This window comes from Anopheles stephensi, unplaced genomic scaffold (assembly GCF_013141755.1).
Source record: "Anopheles stephensi strain Indian unplaced genomic scaffold, UCI_ANSTEP_V1.0 ucontig47, whole genome shotgun sequence".
Lineage (NCBI taxonomy): Eukaryota > Metazoa > Arthropoda > Insecta > Diptera > Culicidae > Anopheles > Anopheles stephensi.
The window spans coordinates 24766-43917 of NW_023405413.1; the positions used below are offsets into that span (position 1 = coordinate 24766).

The following is a 19152-nucleotide window of genomic DNA, read 5'->3' on the forward strand; positions in this document are numbered from 1 at the left end:
CGATGAACGATCAATGTCCGGAGATGTACGGAGCGGAACAAATAGTCCCTGGCGGGTTTCTTTTGCTTGCTCATCGCCAGAATCTCAATTATTGTTGACGTAGTGCGATGACGATATGATGACGCTGCGTGGACGCCGTGAATCTCTAATCAAATCAATTCTGATTGCCTTCCTACTTCCCACTGGTGATGGTGCGCAGCAGGGAGAAGAGCGACTAGTTTTCTGCGACTTATGTCCTGCGGCACCGAACTGCCATCGAGGATTGTTGCTGTAAATTGTTGTTTAAAATACTTGCCGAGCGGGCCTGTGATGATTGCACACCGGTTCCCTGGAGTGGACAAAAGTTTTCCGTACCGTGCCGGAGTCCGACGTCACTACGGCAACCAGCACAAGGACGTGTTGGTGTAATACGGCACCTCAACTGCAACTGATAGAGCAGCGGGCGGAGGGACTAAGGGTTGGGAATTTCGCATAAATCACCGGAGAAAACAATCACAATTGGAATGATAATCAATTGTAAGCTTGCAGTGGTAGCCCCACCACTGGCAGGACTCGTTAAACCTGGCAAAGTCGCCGTGCTGCGAGCGGCCCAGCTTTAAATTGTTGCACGAAAGAGTCGCACCGGGACTTGCGGGAAAGTTGCCCCCTACAGTAATGGGAGCTACGGCTGTGGAAAGCGTGGCAATTGAAGGTGGAAATTTCACTTCCAGCTCAGCGCTTTGCCCCACGCAACACACAACCTCAACCGAACGTGCTATTTGCCGTTTTGTTCTGCAGCCATTTGTTTTTTTTGTGTGCTTTCCTTCTTGCAAACATTTTGTTTCGAGTGGTGGCTGTGGGAGCTGTTTTATTTTTATTTGTTTGCATTTTTGATTCAGTACCGCTGCAAAATAATCACTTATTGATTGCTTTCGTTATGGTTCACGTTTCGCTCGTTCGCTCGTTTCCGCTTTTCCCGATTCCCAAATATCCTATCTCTCTCTCTCTCTCGCGTTGTGTTTGGATTTGTGTTGATTGTTTTTATTTCTTCGCTGCCCACATTTCGCTGGTGGGAAAACTGTGTCCGGCAAGCGTAAACACACGGTACGGTGGGGGGAAACAAAAAAAAAACAGAAAAACAGAAGAGAAACATTCCAAACTACCACCTCACCCAATCGAACTCAAAATTCGATAATCACAGGAAAAATGGACTTATTGAACTGCGACCTCCCGGGGTTGGATGCGTTGGTCGCCGGGAAGGGAAAATGGAAGGTGGAAGGTGGTAGCAAAGGTGGATTGGTTAAAAACTACACTTCCGCACCGGAAGTGTTATTCTGTTGCAAACTTTTACGGGCAACCGTATCATCGAATTTGGGTTGGTTTTGGTTTGCTTTAATGGGGAAAAAATGTATTCCATGTGTGCATAATTGAAGGGGAGTGCAGCAATTTTTGGATGCATGATAATTAGTTTGCCGGGGTTTGCTGATAACGAATTTTGCACAAGATGGATATTTTCTGGATAATAAAAAGAGCAGTTGTAGTTACACGAATTGCATAACTTTAGGCGTTTTGCTTTACATAATGTGTTGTACGGCTGAAAGTATGCAATTTGGTTGAAAAACTCTTAGTGATAGATTTGCATTTGGAACAAAACCAATCCAACACGAGGATCACCAGATAGTTGCTAATTGGTGTGCATTTTGGGGTTGATCCACCAACGAGGACTCTCCTGGTCGTTGAAGTAAAAATGTCTCACGTGTAAGTGATGACAACCTTCCACTAAGATCTTGTTCATTAACTCTGCTGGAATTTTTCTTACAGCTAGACTTTTGCCAATTACTGACATTCTGAGGGCCAAAATTGCACAAACCTTCAGCGTGATTCGGCTCGATTTATGCGCTAGAGTCATGGAAAGTTTGAGCTGTCAAACGCACGACACCAAGCAAAGTCTAGGTGACCTATTAATGTTTTGCCTACAACGGCAAATTCTAGAAAATTTTATTATACTATGCCTTACTTGTGTGTGTGTGTGTGATCTTGCCCTACCAGTGTTAATGAGCTTCACATCGCTGACCTATGTCCGAGATATGCAATTATGTTGTTCTAAATGTTTTGTCAATCGACCCATAAAACTCCATTTTCAGGTTCGCTATAAACTCAACTAAAAATGTGGAGATTGCATACTAACAGGCGCAGCGATTTCAAATTGACGTTTCCACCTTTTTGCATCTGGCCCACAATCATTCTATTGGCAGCGTAATCATAACCAGAAATATTAGAAAAAGTTAAAATCAATTACAGATAAAAACTGGCAATTCCCTTAAAGTCGTTGAAAATAATTCATCATCTAATAGTGTTGATGCCATTGAATTTCATGGTACTGCTTTGTTTTAATTTGCGATTTTTTGAGTTGTAATTGTCTAACGAACTGTAGCAAACAGTTGAACCGTTACGAGTTTGTTTAATTCAATTAAAACAGTGATGATTACTGAATCGTCATAAATTCATTGCCGTCCAAAGTCAATAGCTTAGAACACTGCCACTAAACTAAAGCGAATTGAAGTTGTGAGATGTCACAATCTAAAGCAATACCTATTGTACACATCCGACAAGAAATCGGTTAAGTAAACAGAACATTTGTACAGCAGATGCAGCAAAGCCACGCTTACTGGCAGCTGTCCGTACATTTCTAGGAAGTTTCATAAGGCAATTGTAATGAAAGTGTGAATGCTTTCGGGAAGGACTCGGGGAAGTAAACAGTGCTCGCTGACACCTTCCATCTTGAACAACAACAACCCCAAAACCATCGTCAGGACAGGCAGGGACAGGAAGGAAAAACACAATACAGCGAAAAGGAAGAAAAATCTAAATTTTCCCCGTAATGAAAGTCTGTCTGTCCGGGTGCCAATCTTAAGGACAGAGGCGAAATTGAAAGCAAGAGTGCACAAGGTGTGGAATATAAGAGCAGTGTGTCAAAGTCAAAAACACCAGAACGAGCCGGCGAAGGGAAAGTAAAATGTTCATCATGTGCGAGCAACAGGGCGGAAACGAGGACGAGGACCCGAATGGTAGCAGCACAACCTTTTGAAGTGGCTGTAGGCGTTGGTGTGTGTGTGTGTGTGTTTTATGCTCTCGGAATGAGATGAATCGAAGAGGCACTTCCATTGAAATGTTGCTTGCCTGCCCCCTCCAAAAAAAAGCGCACACGTTTTGTCATTTAACTCGCGCGATGGGACCGACAGAAGCCTCACCAGCGGAAACGACTGAACCAACCAGCTTCCTTCTAGCCGGTTAAGGATCAGGTTTGTGTCGAGGCCGAAGACACGCGAGGAAACGCCGGGAAAATGGTTGTTCGAAATGGATTTTCGAAATTTGAATATCAAATCAACTGGAAAGAAGTTGGAGATTTAATTAAACACATTTCCACTCCATCGCAAAGTGCTGCTCTCGATTGAGTGTTAAGTCGTTCGTTTGTTTCGCCAACCGTTAGCGGGAAGGAAGTCGAATGACCAGGAAAAGAAGCACACAGGAGGACACTGCCGACACCAACAAAAAAACGGGGGGCGGTTTGGTGCAACCTGAAGGCAAGCCGAATCCGTTAGCGATCGGTAGACAGACTACCCGCCGTGGTGCCGTGGCAGCGGTGTGCGCTATTTCAGTATTCATGTTCCGGAACGGTGAGCCCAGGCTTTGGAAAATTTGAATTGGATTTTTCCTTTCCTTGGTCCTTTTTGTTTTTTTGCCTTCTTCTTGTGCCTTTCCCCCCGCGATGCTTACTCAACAAATTCTTTTTTTTGTGTCACTCGTCCCACACACACCGAAAAGTTCCGGAGTTTTGTCTCTGGTCGCCTTTCTGCGACACGAAGCGACTTCCCAATATCCTTCGCAACCGACTTTCGGGAGCAATTGTGCGCAAATGGGATTTTGTGCACGGCAAAGCTCATTTTAGGGACACACACACACACACACACACAGGGCAGGGCACACAAACGCAGGCTCGCACACACTAAGAAAAGGGTACTTCCGATGGTACGAACCCCGTTCAAAATTGGCTGGCGACTTTGCCACGGTTGAAGCTTCCCGCACTTGCCCAAGAGACACATCCTCTTTAGCTGTACGGCTGTGTGTGTGTGTGTTCGTGTATTAAGAGAGATGGATGTTAAGAGACTGTGAAGTAAATTTTGGGACGTCCACTGTGGGTTAAGTGGGGTTGTTTAAGTGCTGCAGAACATCTGTCTCGCCGGGACTGGTGTTTCGGGAGCATGGCACGACACGATACGGCACGAAAACCGATCTGTCAGATTCAGCATCAAATGAAAATGATTGAAGTCTGACGCTGGGCGGGGAGCGTGAGGCCGGGGAGCGTGCGGTGGGATTACCGGGAACTGGAGAGACGCATTAAGTCGGGTTACATATTTTATTGTTAATGGGTTGATAACAGGTTGTTCTAGTCCTGTTTTAGTACGAGCTGGAGTGTTTTAGTAGATTTGCGTTAAACAAGAACAATTGAATTGCATACCTTTGGGCGGCCGTTTCAGCAAAGCAAAGAGCGAAGCCTGAAAGTATGCAATTTGAAGTAAAAGTATGATTTAGCTTCTTTCGCCGAGATTAAAAGTCGTGATATTTTAAAGCCACATTTTCATTACTCAAGCCAGCTTAACTGCAAGATAAATTGGTAAAGTAAATGTCCCCTGCTCGGGGTGTTCTGACGAAGCGCACGAAAGTATTAATATTTTCGCCTTCCTTCTCGGTGGCTTGGTGCCTCTTGTTCTGGCTTCTGCACTGTGCACAATTTCCTGAAGTGTGCTTGCCATGGTCATTGTTGCACTGCAGTTCCATTTTGCGGGTTGTAAAATTATATGCAATCTCAAGCAAATCCCACCGTCTCCAGCACAGGCTGGCAACCGGGGTGCGCTGAATAAGTTGTACGAATTATTTAAAAGAAGAGGGCAAACACAGTTGCACACCGGTAGCGTCCTTCCTTTTGGAGGACCATTAAGGATGTTTATCTTCGCAGGTAAGAGGTAAAAAGATAAACAAAGTTTCCACCAAAGACACTGCGCTGGCATCTGGGGTTTTTCGCGAGCGACCTTTGGCAGTCCGCTCGACTGCATGATGCTCCGGATGACCGACCGGAGCAGTAGAAATGCGTTCCAGCGTTCAGTTTTTGTTTCTTCTTCTTCTTCTTCCCTCCCATCCCAGTAGGTCATCTAATGGAAGAGAGTAGCAACTGGCTTTGTGCTACCGTTTCGTGCTCCTTTATTATCACAATCCGGACCGGCGGGCTGGTTGCCAACGAGTGCCAAGGCCACCAAGGTTGGTTTATCCCTGGTCAAATGTCCGTGGGTGACAACCAGCGGGTGTTGGAGTGCTGGGAAGAGGAATCAGTGTGGGCATCAGGTGTGCAAAAGTGCAACTCCAGGCCAGGGATTGAGTTCCACCAGCTTTTCCACCGCCTTTGCAGCGATCTCCATCTGTCTCTTTCGCTTTGGTGCACTCTGATGGTTTATTTCTGTTTTTCTTTTCGGTCGACGAGACGGGACGGGAAAGGAGCCTGTGCGAGCGAACCCCGGGCAACGGTAGAGTCGGTCAAGACTGGGCTTTTGCAGTGGAGACGCCGAATTGGGTCAACCATGAAAAGTCTTGATTTATTTCACACTTTGCCCTCGTGACAGACGCTTCCTTATATGGTAGTGGTCGGACGGACGGAGATTCAAGGCGTAAAGCTAAGGTGTTGTTATTATCCAACGGAATAATGGCTCCAACCCTACACCCACATGTCTAACCGTCAAAGGTGTATCGTTCCTACGGCTTTCGGTGCCACCAACGTCGGAGCGACATTAAACAGACAGTCGCTCAGTTTCCTCGTACCAGAAGACAAGAAAGCAAACACTGTTTGTTCTCCAAACGATTAATAGCTGCCACGATGAAATTGATGACACTAATTTGAGGGACTGTTTGGTGTGCGCGTTTGGGTTTTTTTTTCGTCAACGTGCGCGTTCCTTTCTCCGCTTTAGACCGCCATATTTTAATGCGTGGCCTCATTTTTCCGCTCGCAGGTAAACGACGGTGTCTTAAGGTGTAGAGCACGGAAAACAAATGCTCATTCTTTTCTCACTCGTTCCTCCGGTTATCGGCTGTTTTAGGTGCAGTGTTTCTCAACAAGGGAAATATGAGATGGCGTAGGCTACTTGAATTTATAATTTTGTTGGAAAACCAACTGAGAAACGAATGCTGTCTTTTTGAATTTTGAATCACGCTTAAATCGCCTAAAAGTATGCAATACCATGCTTCCAGGAGAAAATTTGATATTCGTCTAGATTCAAGTAATTCAAATTTCACAACCACTTGAGTAACACTGCGCGATGGAGTAGATCATCGCTAGCGTCCTTGGTCGGTGTGTGTGTGTGTTTGTGTGGCAATAAATTGACAGCCTTAGATGATGGCGCAAAAGCATTCATCACGACAGTCTGCCGAGGTCGGCACGAGGGTTTTGTGACAAGTCATACCATCAATCGAATCGAAATCGAACTTTCTGTGGACATAAAGCTGGTCTGAATAAATTTCTGCGTCCCTCGGTCTCGTCCTGCGGCAAGGAACGTTAAATCCCAACGAACCAATTTTATGGAGCTCGATTGGAGCAGTTGTCTTAGCGAAGCGGGAGATATCTTGCAACACACAACACATCACATAAATCGCAGCCCTGTGGCCTTAACTCGCAATGAGAATGGGAAGAAATCGTTCAGCAGTGTGGCTTTTTATGATTCTTTCCAGCAGCCATTAATGAAATGATTTTAATCGATCCAGCATCCAATCAATCCCAGTGCCGACGATCATGCGGATGTGTTTCAACGACCGGAACCTACTCGTGCTAATGTATGTGTGTTCTTCTCCATATGCGTAGAATACCGGATGTGAAACAAAAAGAAAAATGGCGAATGAATTATCGATTGAGTTTCGCGAGATAGAGTGAAGAAGCTTCGTTAACTTTTAAGCGAATTCTTCATGTACGTGATTTTTCTACCCCAGGTTCGGTTAGTCAATGGTTCAATTGCCATTGGCCGGTTCCTGCTGGTGAGTTTCATCCAACATCGACAGCCCTTCATGAATAATATCTTAGCTATGCCTTCCGACGTTCGGCCAGTTTTGGTGGACTCTGCTGTCGATGTGGCAGAACGCGGGTAATGAAATTACATTGAAAAGCTTTTATCGTGTATGTGCGTGAAAGTAGTCTTCCCCCGGTTGTTGGGAACTTTAGCGAAGGTGAAGTGCAATGCATACAGATACCGGACAAATCAAACAAATTCGCCAAAGAGCAAACCACAATGGGGGATTCTTTTCCAAATCGGCACCATTGGTGAATTATGCTGCTAGTATCTTAGTAGTGTAGTAGTACCTTGCTAGTTTTTATTCCAGCGTTCCGGACGCGTTAGCGCGAGTAGTGGGGTGGAGCTGAAAATGGCGAAGTGAATCAAACAGAAAACTTACTCAATTTTGTGTGGATTGGAGTTTCCCGTACCGTAAGACAGACTACAAACAACTAGAAACGTCAAACACTTTGAACCTGTCAAAAATTTTACGCACATCAGTGCACACTAGATTAATGGTTGTGATTTGAACACCAAAAGCCGGAAACCGATTACGATGATGTCGTTCGCTCAAACAAGCGATTAGAGCTTACAGTGTTCGATTTTATCACAGCACAGCAGGGTTGCTTATCACGCTCTTATCACCAATAATTCTACACCACCCTATTTTTTTTTCGATATCGCTTGATATCAGCACGACCAGGCAAGAAGCTGGCAAGGGGCTTTCGAATGTCACCAAAGCCCAAATGTCGTTGACTGCTACTGCTACGGCTCTTTGTTTGCACTAACGAATGATTTAAGAACGCATCGCACAACTTTCACTCTCTGTCACTGGCGTGTGCGTTCCTGTTGGTCAGTGGCACTGCATTTGCGAATTTGGAGCGCTTGTTTGACCGTTGCCAATCCCGTCCATCTTGCGCTATCGCTTCGTTACGGGTTTAGCCTTAATGTGTGGCAAGTTGCGGCGAGATGATGCTGCCAGTGCTGCTGGGATGTAGCACCAGACACCAGACCGAATGTGTTTCGTCGTCTTTGTCGCCGTCGTCTATCACACTATCTCTTGCGCGTGGCCAGAATCACAACGGCGACGTGTTGTCATCAAGAAACCCGCACTCGTCCACTGTTCGCCGACGCCGACTCGCGCGTTACGTCCGTGAGTGTAGGGCAGCGATTTAATAATGTAATGTAATGGTTTGTTTGGGTAGCTAGCCCGGTCGCCCGGGTGCTTGCGCTTATCGCACGGTTTGCTTCGGTTGTGAACGAATCCGCTTTCTTTGCGCCGAGCACGAACGGCCGTTTGTAGCTGGAAAGGGTGGATTCTACCAAACACACACACACAAACAGTGGTTGTTTGGTGGCGAAAAATAAAAACGTGAAGAAGGACAAAAACTTTAAATCAAATATTTGACGGTAAACAGTGGTGTATCCTTGCGTCGTCACCGTCCTGGACGGATCCTGGACGGAGGCTGTTGAATGGTAAATTTAATCAGAAAGTACGCTACGAAAACGAACCATAATTAAGCAAGCAATTGTAGGAAAAAATTTAACTTTAATTAAAATATACAAAACTACAGACAGTAGCAAACCTGTAGCTAAGCTTCCGAAGCAACCCTGCCTTGCTGATACAACACACCGCTACACGCACTATGCAGCTGATAAGGCAAATGCTGCTGATAGCGTCGCGGTATCTCGTCTTCTCGTGTGGTGGCCTCGTGTTGGGAATTATATTAGTTATCATTGAGTCGTTTAGCTTGAACAGACGTGTGCGTGTGTGTGAGTAGTGGTGCAGCCATTACGTCCAGCACTGAACACTGGACGCAGATATTGTGGTGGGTCATGGACGAGAGACGTTCAATGGATGATTGTTTCTTCTTATTTCTTCTCAGAACGTTCTCGCACACACACACACACGCACGTATTCCGGCAAGTCGCGCATCACGTACGGCTCTGTTTGTTGGGCCAACAGACTGATCTGGCCCAGGCTCTGGTACGAACCGGAGACCAGAGCGGAAGTTGTCTGTACCGAAAGCGATCGCTTCAAATCGGGCACGAGTGGCAGGAGTGTTGTGATGTTGTGAGCTGGGAATTATGCTTTATTGAATAATTATGCTGCTTGTTTGCTGTTTGCAAAGGGGTCTACGAACGTGTGTGTGTGGGTGTGTCTGTGTGCGCTGAATGTCCGATCTGTAGGTAGGGCACCGGTGACGTGGAAAGTTGGTCCGTCCGTGCGATGCATCGCAACAAAACGGTGGAACCAGGGATTAGCACCTGTTGCCGAGCCCGACGCTTTGCAATGTCGGCACCAATGTTTCCCACACCTGGCTTCGTTGTGTAGTGTGGCGAAATCATTCAATTATAATGTGCGATTCTGCGGACCGGTGTAAGGGTTGCGTGCAGTTGTGAGGAGACAGAGCGGAGACTCTGTTTGCCATTGCACCTCACTCACCGAGGGCCGCTCCTAGGTGACGGATGGAATGAGAATGGAATTTACTGCGAAGCTGACAGGTCCTCTGGACGCAGTACACTAACCATGGAACTCGCCCGTTTAATGGAGAAAATAGGCGAACAAAAAAATCTATAATTAATAGGGTGTTTTGTATCATATTAAAACACCGGTTGCGTGTTTCTGTTCCGCGGGCATCAAAAGCACCAGCAAACATTTATCAATTATTATGATAGTAGAGACCTATGGGAAAAAAGGGCCAGAGAGCCATACTAAATAGGATAGTAATTCCCTCATAAATCATCGCAACACTAAACAATCGAATCGAAACCCCATTTGTGACAATGCGATTTAGTTAGGTTATAATGTGTTGTACTGCACGGGAAAAAAGAATTGTCCCCGAGTGTGTGCGTAGTTTACAATGTTTTTAAAAATGCATAAAGCTCAGATGGCTCCGATATGTTGGCCAAATCAGACCACCCCGCCCCTCATGGAAGATCCGGTACATCCAGAACATACTCCCACAGCCACGAAGGGATACAACCGCACGAGATAATTTAAAATTGATGGTCATTCTAAAAGGGTTTGGGGGTGGCCTCGGCGTCGCCGTCCGCGGCTCTACTGCGGCCAAGTTATTGCTCAATAAATTATGCGGTTTCCTATAAACGTGCGATGTACAAGCCGCAAACGACAGGCTACGTTTAGCTTTACGGCAGTCAATCAGTAACCTGGGCCGGGAGTTAGTGGCCCATTCCCGTCACTCGGCTGGTGCACTGAAGGCACCCAGCACTTTATTGAGCTGGTCGCAACAACAAGACACACACACACACACACACACAGAAAAATAAACAAGCTAGAACCATTATTTTATCGACCCGGGGTGAAAAAAAAACGGGGCGTTCCGCGAGAGGGCACCAGCCCAGGCCAACGATCGTTTCGAGCGCTTCAAAATCCGCCGTTATGGGATGGAAAGGATCAGAGATTGAGGCTCAGCGATTGCGTCAGGGTTACCATGGGCAGGAGTGACATTCGGTGAGTGAGGGCACAAAATTCGCTATTGTTCGAGCGAAATTGAGCGCGACATCTGCCAGAACATAAAAATTAATCATATAGATGTGCAGGCTGTGATAACAGTTTTACGCTGCGTAGTGGGTATTCCGGCCTTTTTTCGCGTGTCATGGCACGGCACGGCACCCGTGGACAACAATGGTGGATTACTTGCCGTGCGGCTCCAACTTGCCGATGGGTTGGCTGAAACCATCGAAACAGTTCCCGGTGTTAATTTCGTGCCACGACGAATCGCTGTAACCGACCGTTCCCTCCCGAGGGTTTGCGAGCGGCGGCGTGTTTCGGAAAATTGTCGTCCAGAGTCCCATTCCACGTGGCCGGGGCGGTGCAGTGAAAAACAATTAGGTACGAAGTAATCTGCATGTTGAATCGCTTGCCGTGTGCCCCTGTTTCACGCCTGGTCGTCCGCGTGCAGCGCTGACAACCACATTACCACCGGGGTCATAATGCTACTACCGGCGCAACAACGACGACGATGATGATGACGATGATAGTGTGATAGTGAGGACACTGACGGTTCGCTCCACAACGGAACGGAATAACTACAAATCTAACGTGCGCGCCGTTTTATTGCCGGGATTCCGGGAATGCTCGGCATGTACTTCGGGGGCACCAACTTAATTGACTGCGTTTGCTAACCGACGGGCACAGGGCGGAGTTCCCCGGTCGGTCGGTCGCCGACACATGCCAACATGACGTTTGGCACAGCACCACCCTCCCAGCTTCGGGAGGAAACACACTGCCCCGTTGGTAGAAGCAGCAGTTTAAAACAGCTTAATCATCCCCGCGAGGGCTATCGTGTGCGCGTGCCGACCGAGATGCGCCCTCTGGTCCGCGGGCTTTTCGGAAAGGATCGTATAAATATTCATTACACATTCAGCATGCTTTCGCTCCCCAGTCAGCGAGCGAGTCAGTCGACGTCGAGTGGAGATGTTAAGCAGGAAGTTGTTGGGCTGTTTTGTTTCTGCCAACGACACAGCAAGCAAACCCATTCACAAAGATTTTCCCCCAAACGCGCTGCTCGGAGCTTTCTTGAAGGACGATACCCACGAGTGTTGTGGAAGAAAATGGTCGCAAAGACAACGCTCCAACCGTTTTTTTTTTTCTAATTAACGATATCAACGTTCCTTAACGTGGAGGGGAGGGTTTCTCTTCTGTATGGGAGAATCGGCCAGAAAGTAGGCCAACGTCATCCGAGCGCATTTCAATCATAATGCGACTGTCGTGACATTTGCCATACGCCCGTTTGCCGTTGTGCCCTTTTCGCGTTTAGTGGTTGTGACAATTTTCCCTGCCCTGTTTTTTTTGTGTACACGTTAGAAACATTCGTATATGGGCGCACAGGATAAAGGGAAGGTATATCAACAGGACCGTCATCATTCAACCAAGACAACGGTGTGTTCTTCAGCAGCAGCAGCAGCAACCCGGCTCGGGAAACAGCACCAAGAAGCAACCATTCCCAGATATGCCCAGTCATTCATTTGGCCAATCAAGGATCGGATTCGACCCGCCCACCGGTGCACGTGTGCGATGCAACACCGGCCCTGTGCAGCGAACGGATCGGCAAAAATGGGGGAAACACAGCGAGCGAATACTGAAAAGCGCCCGCATGTAGGCAAACTGCATACGCGCTACCATAACGAGGGATGAACCGGCAAACGAGCGAGCGAGTGAGCTTTTTCCTTTTCGTAAGAGCATTTCGCCTTTTGTAACAGTGTGTTTTTCTCATCCCCAGCCCCGTTTTCTACCACTAGCACACAAAAGAAATGGTTTATTTTCACTGCTCCGCCGTGTGTGTGAGGGTGCTTGGAAACCTCGGTGCAAGCGGAGCGTGTGCATGGAGCAACACTATCAAACCTACGGCGAAAGCGCACAGCTATTGCTATTCAGCTGTATAGTTTTGCCCCGTCGCACACCCGTGCAATTCACCACTGCACCACGGCACTATTGTTTCGTGGAGAACAATCGGGCCAAACGGGATGAATACGGTTATGTAAATTTCATGGCAAAAGATTTTCCCTTTTGTTTCCGCCGTTGCGGCTTTTACCCAGCCGAAAACAGGGGGCTGGTGGGGATAATGGTGGGGAGGTGGCGCGGGGAAATAAAAGTAAGCGGCTGCGAAATGGATAGGTTAGTTGATTTGGATAGTGTTCTGCGGGCACCAAGGGGGAACGGGAGCATGATTATGGGCGTCCTTTGATATTCGCTCCGATGCCAAAGCTCATCGTGAGTGATAATGGGGTTGACAGTGGGGTGGGGGGTTGAGGGAAGCTCAGTTGTTGCTCGCCTTGACATACTCAGCTCGGTTTTACCACGATAGCCTGAAAGAACAGGGACGCGAAACCGAACCTAAAACCACGCGCTCGCAGGTTAGCAACAGGAGAGAGCAAACTTGGGGCACTCGATGAAAGGTAGGTGCCACAGTGCTAGAAAATGTCTTCTTTTGTCGAAGCAAGTAACACGGGAAAAAAGGAAAACTCCCCGACACCCGGAAACCAAATCGGGGGCTTTTGCGCCTTGACTCGCCCATGTCCTTTATTATCCTTTACCAAGATGCTGTGCTGTGACGGTGATGAGCGTTGAAGGAGTCGGCATCGTATCGGCAGGGTGAATAGATTGAATTGCAAGACGCCCCTCTCAGTTCTAGTCTTTTGCCTTCTTCCACCACCGGAAAAAGGCATCGGAAAACTGCAATGGAATTATAATTCGATTATTAACGTACAGAGGCCTTGTGCAGAAAGCAATATAGAACTCGGTGCTGCCTTATAAGAGTCCTCCAGTCAAGTTCTCGCCCTACTCGGAACTCGGTCCGGATTCTTTTAGCCCTTTTAAAAGACCTCCCCTCCCCCCCCACGATTTCAAGAATCGATCGGAAGGACATTTTACCGCTCATCAGACTCGGACCCGGTGAAGGCGAGCTGCAGAGTAAGGGCTTCAAGAACGCAACTCGTTATCGACGAGCTGAGGATGCGTTCGAAATGTAATCTCGCATCTAACGATGTTGCGGAACATCAGTCGGCAGAGGTGTGTGTGTGTGTGGTCTGGCCTTTTTATCAGGATTCGAAAAACGATATGGTTTCCTGGTGAATGTTGGCCCTGGGAATGGGCGTAGGCAGGGGGTTGTCTTTCAACATTTTATCAGCATTTTCAAACATTGCAACAATGTAGGTGCAGGAGCAGGAGATGCACATCTTGTGGGTGATTGCGATCGAAACGGGATGCGGATGCGTACCGGAAGCAGCATAACATGATTACAGTGCGGCAGCAAGAATGTTCGTTATTTTGCAAGTATGTTGTGTCTGCCGGCTAACCGACATGTAGGCAACCACCATCCCATGGCTAGGGGAAGATACCGGAGCGTGTGTGAATATGGTGCGTACGTGCGTTGATGGGATTGTTGTGCTGCTGATTAAAAATCAAGCAGTTACTGGAGCTGTTGGGGACATCAAAAAAAGGATGGACTGCTGCTGAAGTGTGGTAGAGAATTTGAGGTTTAAGAGCTTTGGGTTAATTAAGATCGGTTTTATTTCTGATTAAAGGAAGTGCTACGTATGGAGATGCGTAAAGTAAATTTGAATTTGATTCAAATGAACGCTCGTTGCCTGAAAGTATGCAATACGCATGACGCACGTTGGGATGTTTGTGGGATGAGCCTTGTTTTATAAAAGTAAAATGTTAGTACTTTATATTCCTCATTTCGGTATTATCTATAAAGCTCAATGCTCCCCATACCAACAACAATCACTTGGAGCATATTATCATAATACATGCTTCATCATAAAATACTACAATTACGTCGGGACGTTTTGCCGCCTCCCTTCGAAGCATCCGGGACGTGTGTTAACGGATCGTTTTTCGTTCTATTTACGGCCGAAAGTTCGCTCGTCTTTGCTAAACTTCCCCGTTTCTCGTACGATGCTTAACGCGAGATCGGGGGGAGAACCACGCTGGATACACAAAAATCCGTCATTAAGCAATTGGCATTCGGGCCGTCGTTAAGAAGGAAGAGAAAGGCAACGGATCCATCGTCCAAGCCCACATGGGACCGAGCCGATGGAGGCAGTAACAAATCGCTAATCCTATTAGGCGAAGTAAATGAATGAAAATAAGATAAAAGCCGTAGCGTAACACAGTATATTATGGCTTGTGTCGGTTCGGGTTGCATGAGGATGGGTTGTGAGTGTGGGGAAAAGCTCACAAGGCACACACATATACACACTTGTCGCCGATATAGTAGGCATTGGGGAAAATGCGGCAAGTCGGTGAGGAGTGGCGGAGAAATTCAATTCCGTTTTTCATCGAACGCTCCAGCTGGGGTTTTCATCGGCAGAATCGTACGGGCGCTTGGCGAAACTCGGGAACAAAAAGGAAACCAGACTTCACAGGCAATACTCGGGCCTGTGTGGATCGGGAAGGAAATATCCATCTCTGACACGATTCGAACACGATATTTAATCCATTGCAGTTGCTCTCACGGTTGGGTTCGCCGTAAGGACAGACCAACGTGCCATGTCTGGCTGCTCATTTAGCTGGAGGAAAAATGGGGTTTTTTTTGCTTCCTCTCTCCAATTTTTAACACTTCGCACACACCGATGGAAAAGCTGGCTTCACAGGAAACGACCCTCTTCTTCCAGGCGCGCACACAGCTCTGCACGGCGCTGGTTTTGCACTGCTGGCGAGAACATAATGGACCAGAAAATGACTGTGATTTGCTATAATTGATTTCGATAATTTTCCTATTTCCAAACCCTTAAGTGCGCTGTGTGTGCGCGGGGCTAATCGAATCGGTCGGCGATAAATCGACACCCGGAAAAAGTGGGTGTGTGATTAAAATTTAATTCCAATGTGCCATTTGTTTTTTTTTTGCTCACCGTTGGGAGCATGGGCACGTATGGCGATGCGTCGTCGTTGTCGTCGGGATTTAAAGTTAACCTACGGTACTTCCTTTGGCATGAATGCAAACATTGCAAAGAGTGTTTGCCGCACGGAACATGCTGTTGAATTTTGGGCAAATATTGAAGGTTTTTCGGGAAGCCAAAGTACTTGCGATGGCAAAAATCGTTTCCTGATTGTTGCCCGGTTTCATGGGCGAAGTGAAGGTGTCGAGGGCTAGTCGAAAAAGCCCTGAAGGTAAATGTACGGGATGGAGCTAAATGTTTGCTTTAAGACGGTGTGCTACGGGGCAAAGGGCGTAGTGTTGTTTGCTTTTCCCCGTTTGCGATTCGGGATATTATCGTAAAGGATTGAGGGAGCTCGCTTGTTTAAAATTACTTTTTGGGGATACAGGAAGTCCGTATCGATTTGATCGAAACGGATTGAGTGAATCTCGAGAAAAGCTGGTGTTAGGAATGAAGCTGATTTCTGAGAACAATTTTCGATTTAAACAGTAATGTCTGGGAAGACTCAGAACTTTGGTCAACTACTAAATGATTAGTGCAATAAAAAGAACCTCCTCTAGAAAAATAACATGACTGATAAAATTAGACGTTCAGGCTGGTCCAGCAAAGTCGCAGGAGACTTCAAGATGGATGTGTCTCAATCACAAAAGCCCGAGCTCAGGACAAGCTTCAGTTACGGCTATAATCCTCTCATCCTCTTACTTACATCTTAATTGATTTACCATACGATTCGAGGATCTCTTATCGGATACCAAATCAAGGATACTAAGCTTTCGAGAGTGATAATCATTTACCAAACATGACGGCAGGAAATCACAAGGATCAGTTCTCCAAAATCGCACTAGAAAGGGTTATCGAGCTTGTAATAGTATTAGAGTGACACTGGAAAATCCAGCAAGTAAAGTCTTGTTTGAGGTATTTCGGTGGTCGATGCGACTGCAGCGCTGGGCTTTATACTGCAGGACCAGGAATCAAATCCCATTCGGATTGCTTTCCCGACAGGAGCCGGATTGACCGGAAGACTGGACTGGTCCAGCATATAAAAGCACATACAGCTCTTCAGCTGCTAATAAATCCAAGTACAAATATTGGAACTGGACCAATCACGAATAGTTTAACGTAAATTGCTATAATTCCTAATTCAATGCGAAGAATTTTGCAAAAATTAGAATGAAAGGCTTTAGAGTCTACCTTATGCAAATATAACAGCATCTTCTTTTTGTGAAATTCTTGAGCTTCACTTCACTCATTACTAGCTTTGTAGAAAAACTGTATGCATTCAAACGAAGCTAGGCTTCAGTTTCGAGGAAAATATCTTCCCTCCCGAACTCCACCTAGTGAAACACAACACTACTTAAACAACTACCCAAAAACAAATTTCCTGCTGTCTTCAGCGTAATCGGAATTAAATCAATCGAAAACTGTACTTCGAAACCTCGATAGGCACTCCTACCCGAACGAAGCGCCAGGCCAAGGAGTGTGTGGAGCAGTTTTTGCATAAATAATGCGTATCCTTAACTTGCCTCCAAACAAAGTACCACTTGTGAGTGAGACGATAATTCCCCGTCCCGGGATTTGCAGTGCTCGGGGATTATGCACAAGGATGCGACCGACTGGATGGGACAGGTTTTGCCCGAATGCACGCATGCATCATCGTTACCGGTCGGGATCAACGGCAGGCATTATTTTGTAGCTGTTGGACGGGGACGGCACTTGATAGGGTTTTAGATGCAAGGGGCAGGGAGGCATTTATTTATGAATCTCTCGGCCGACTGCATCCAGGCACTGCTGACCGCAGAGAACCTACTGAGCCTACCTTGCGTTGAAGTTGCCCCCGTCCACGAGCGAGCGTCTCCGATGTCCGGTGTCGTGACCGTATCTGCAATGAAACGAAAAATAATACCCCACCGGTTAGAATCGACTGCAGCAATCCATTGGTTGATTATCTGGGACCGGCTTGTGCCCTCGAAAGCTTGACCTAGTTCGGGTCACCCGAAGTGCGCCGGTTCCGCAGCTCTTGCAGGCAGGCCCAGTGAGCCGGAACTTTGACGTAGGATTATGGGCCGCATCCATCCGGCCCGTGTGCGGGAAGTGGGGTGTTTGGATGGGGAAAGACGGGGCCGTAGCGTAAAGCCAGTGAAGAGCGCTCACACTTATCCGGCGATTAATTTTTAGCACACATGAAGCTAACGATTTGCCCACCGTTGGCCGGCCCGGATGATGGTGGACTAATCCTATTCCAAACCACCCCGCTTCCCGATCAAAAGGCAACGAACAAACACACGCCACTGATCCCCGGGAGGTTTTTGGCATCCATCGGGCACCGGAACTGGAAGGAGTGATTCTAATTGTTGGACGCGCTTCAACCGCCGCCCAGCGCGCGCGAGATAGCATCGAATCTCATCGATGTGTTTGCCAATAATGTGTGTGGCGGTGTGCAGCGGTGTGTGTGTGCATATAATACGCTCATTTATATGCAAAAGACAGTAATGAGCTTTGTTTTGCTACATGGTGTTCATCATACACACACCTCGCCAGGCCTCCTCCTCCCGGTGTTCCCAGGCTTTTTGGAGCACCGACACTCTAATAACGATGATGGCAAACTGATGCGAATCAATCCATTTGGCAAATTCAAAATTGCCACCCCGGTACCACCGGATTTAATGAGTGTCAAATAAAGGGGTCCAGGAAGGGTGGGAGAACTAGAAGTGGGGGGATGGGGGGTAAAAAACGCGTCGCTCAATAATTAGATTGTGTGCGGTTGTGCAAACAGTGCGTGCGCGATGCAATTAATCTGTAGCGTAAACAGAAGCTTTGGAATAGTTTTCAATTAACAGTATTATTATTAACGGCACCCAGTGGCTTGGTGGTGTGGTACGGTACGGGCGCGGGTACTTCAGCGTCGAATTCGCGGTTCGCGGTGTTTGGCTTTTTAATTATAAACCGTCCCCGGTCACACGACGCCCGATCCTATCCGTTGCTGGAAGCGTCGGCTCTAAATGATGCGATTGTAACACATTTTTAATCGCATTTAGAATGATTTGTGTGACAGCGGGGGCGCGCAGTGAAGCGCGTATGGTTGTTTGGTTTTGGTTGATTCGGTAGCAAATTAATTAAACCGCATTTTACGGGAGGAAGCGAAAAAAGCTGCTCATTACAATTTGTTATTTTGTGTGATGGATTGATTTGTGGGTAGATTTAAACAAAAAAACAACAGGTTAGTGGATAACTTATAGCTTTGATTAGAGTGATAAAAAACTAGCAGGAACCATCGTTGGCTGCCTCCTGTGAGGATTGAACTCACGACCGCTGGTTTACGAGACCAGCGCTCTACCACTGAGCTAAAGAGGCACGGATGCGTGTGCGTGCGCCAGTACGCGTCATAAGCTCGGAGCCGACACGAAGCTCGTCTGATAACAGCGTGCCGAGATGCGTACGTCATTAATCTAGCTCGCAAGCACTTACACAAGGACAGTGCGTGATAGTATAAAATTGATTGAAGATAACACGGAACAGTTAAACAAACTTCTTCATCCAAAAGTGATCGATGATCGGTGTTCGATAGCAACAATGCTTCTAGTGTTTTGTGCGTGCCCGCCTGCGCGTGTGTGTGTGCGATGCATTTGCGGTAATCACTTACCAATACACTCAGTCATTCGACCACTAAACCCACACG

The 19152-nt window shown here is 47.1% G+C and overlaps 1 protein-coding gene and 1 non-coding gene across 6 annotated transcripts in view; both read right to left on the reverse strand.

The window, feature by feature from the left end:
• LOC118517080 overlaps positions 1-17473 on the reverse strand; it is a 28567-nt gene extending 11094 nt beyond the window's left edge. The window contains exons 1-2 of one of the 5 annotated variants that reach the window (XM_036062930.1): positions 7661-8259; positions 7468-7574 (exon numbers count right to left, since the gene is read on the reverse strand). The gene's annotated coding sequence lies outside the window, so the exon portion shown is untranslated. Of the gene's footprint in view, positions 1-4498; positions 4700-7467; positions 7626-7660; positions 8260-17292 lie in introns of those variants that run through there. The other 4 variants (XM_036062933.1, XM_036062934.1, XM_036062932.1 and 1 more) reach the window with 4 other exon arrangements.
• A 1282-nt stretch (positions 17474-18755) lies between these two features.
• On the reverse strand, positions 18756-18827 carry Trnat-cgu. Its single transcript has one exon. It is a non-coding gene; the product is annotated as a tRNA-Thr (tRNA).
• Positions 18828-19152: the final 325 nt, after the last annotated feature.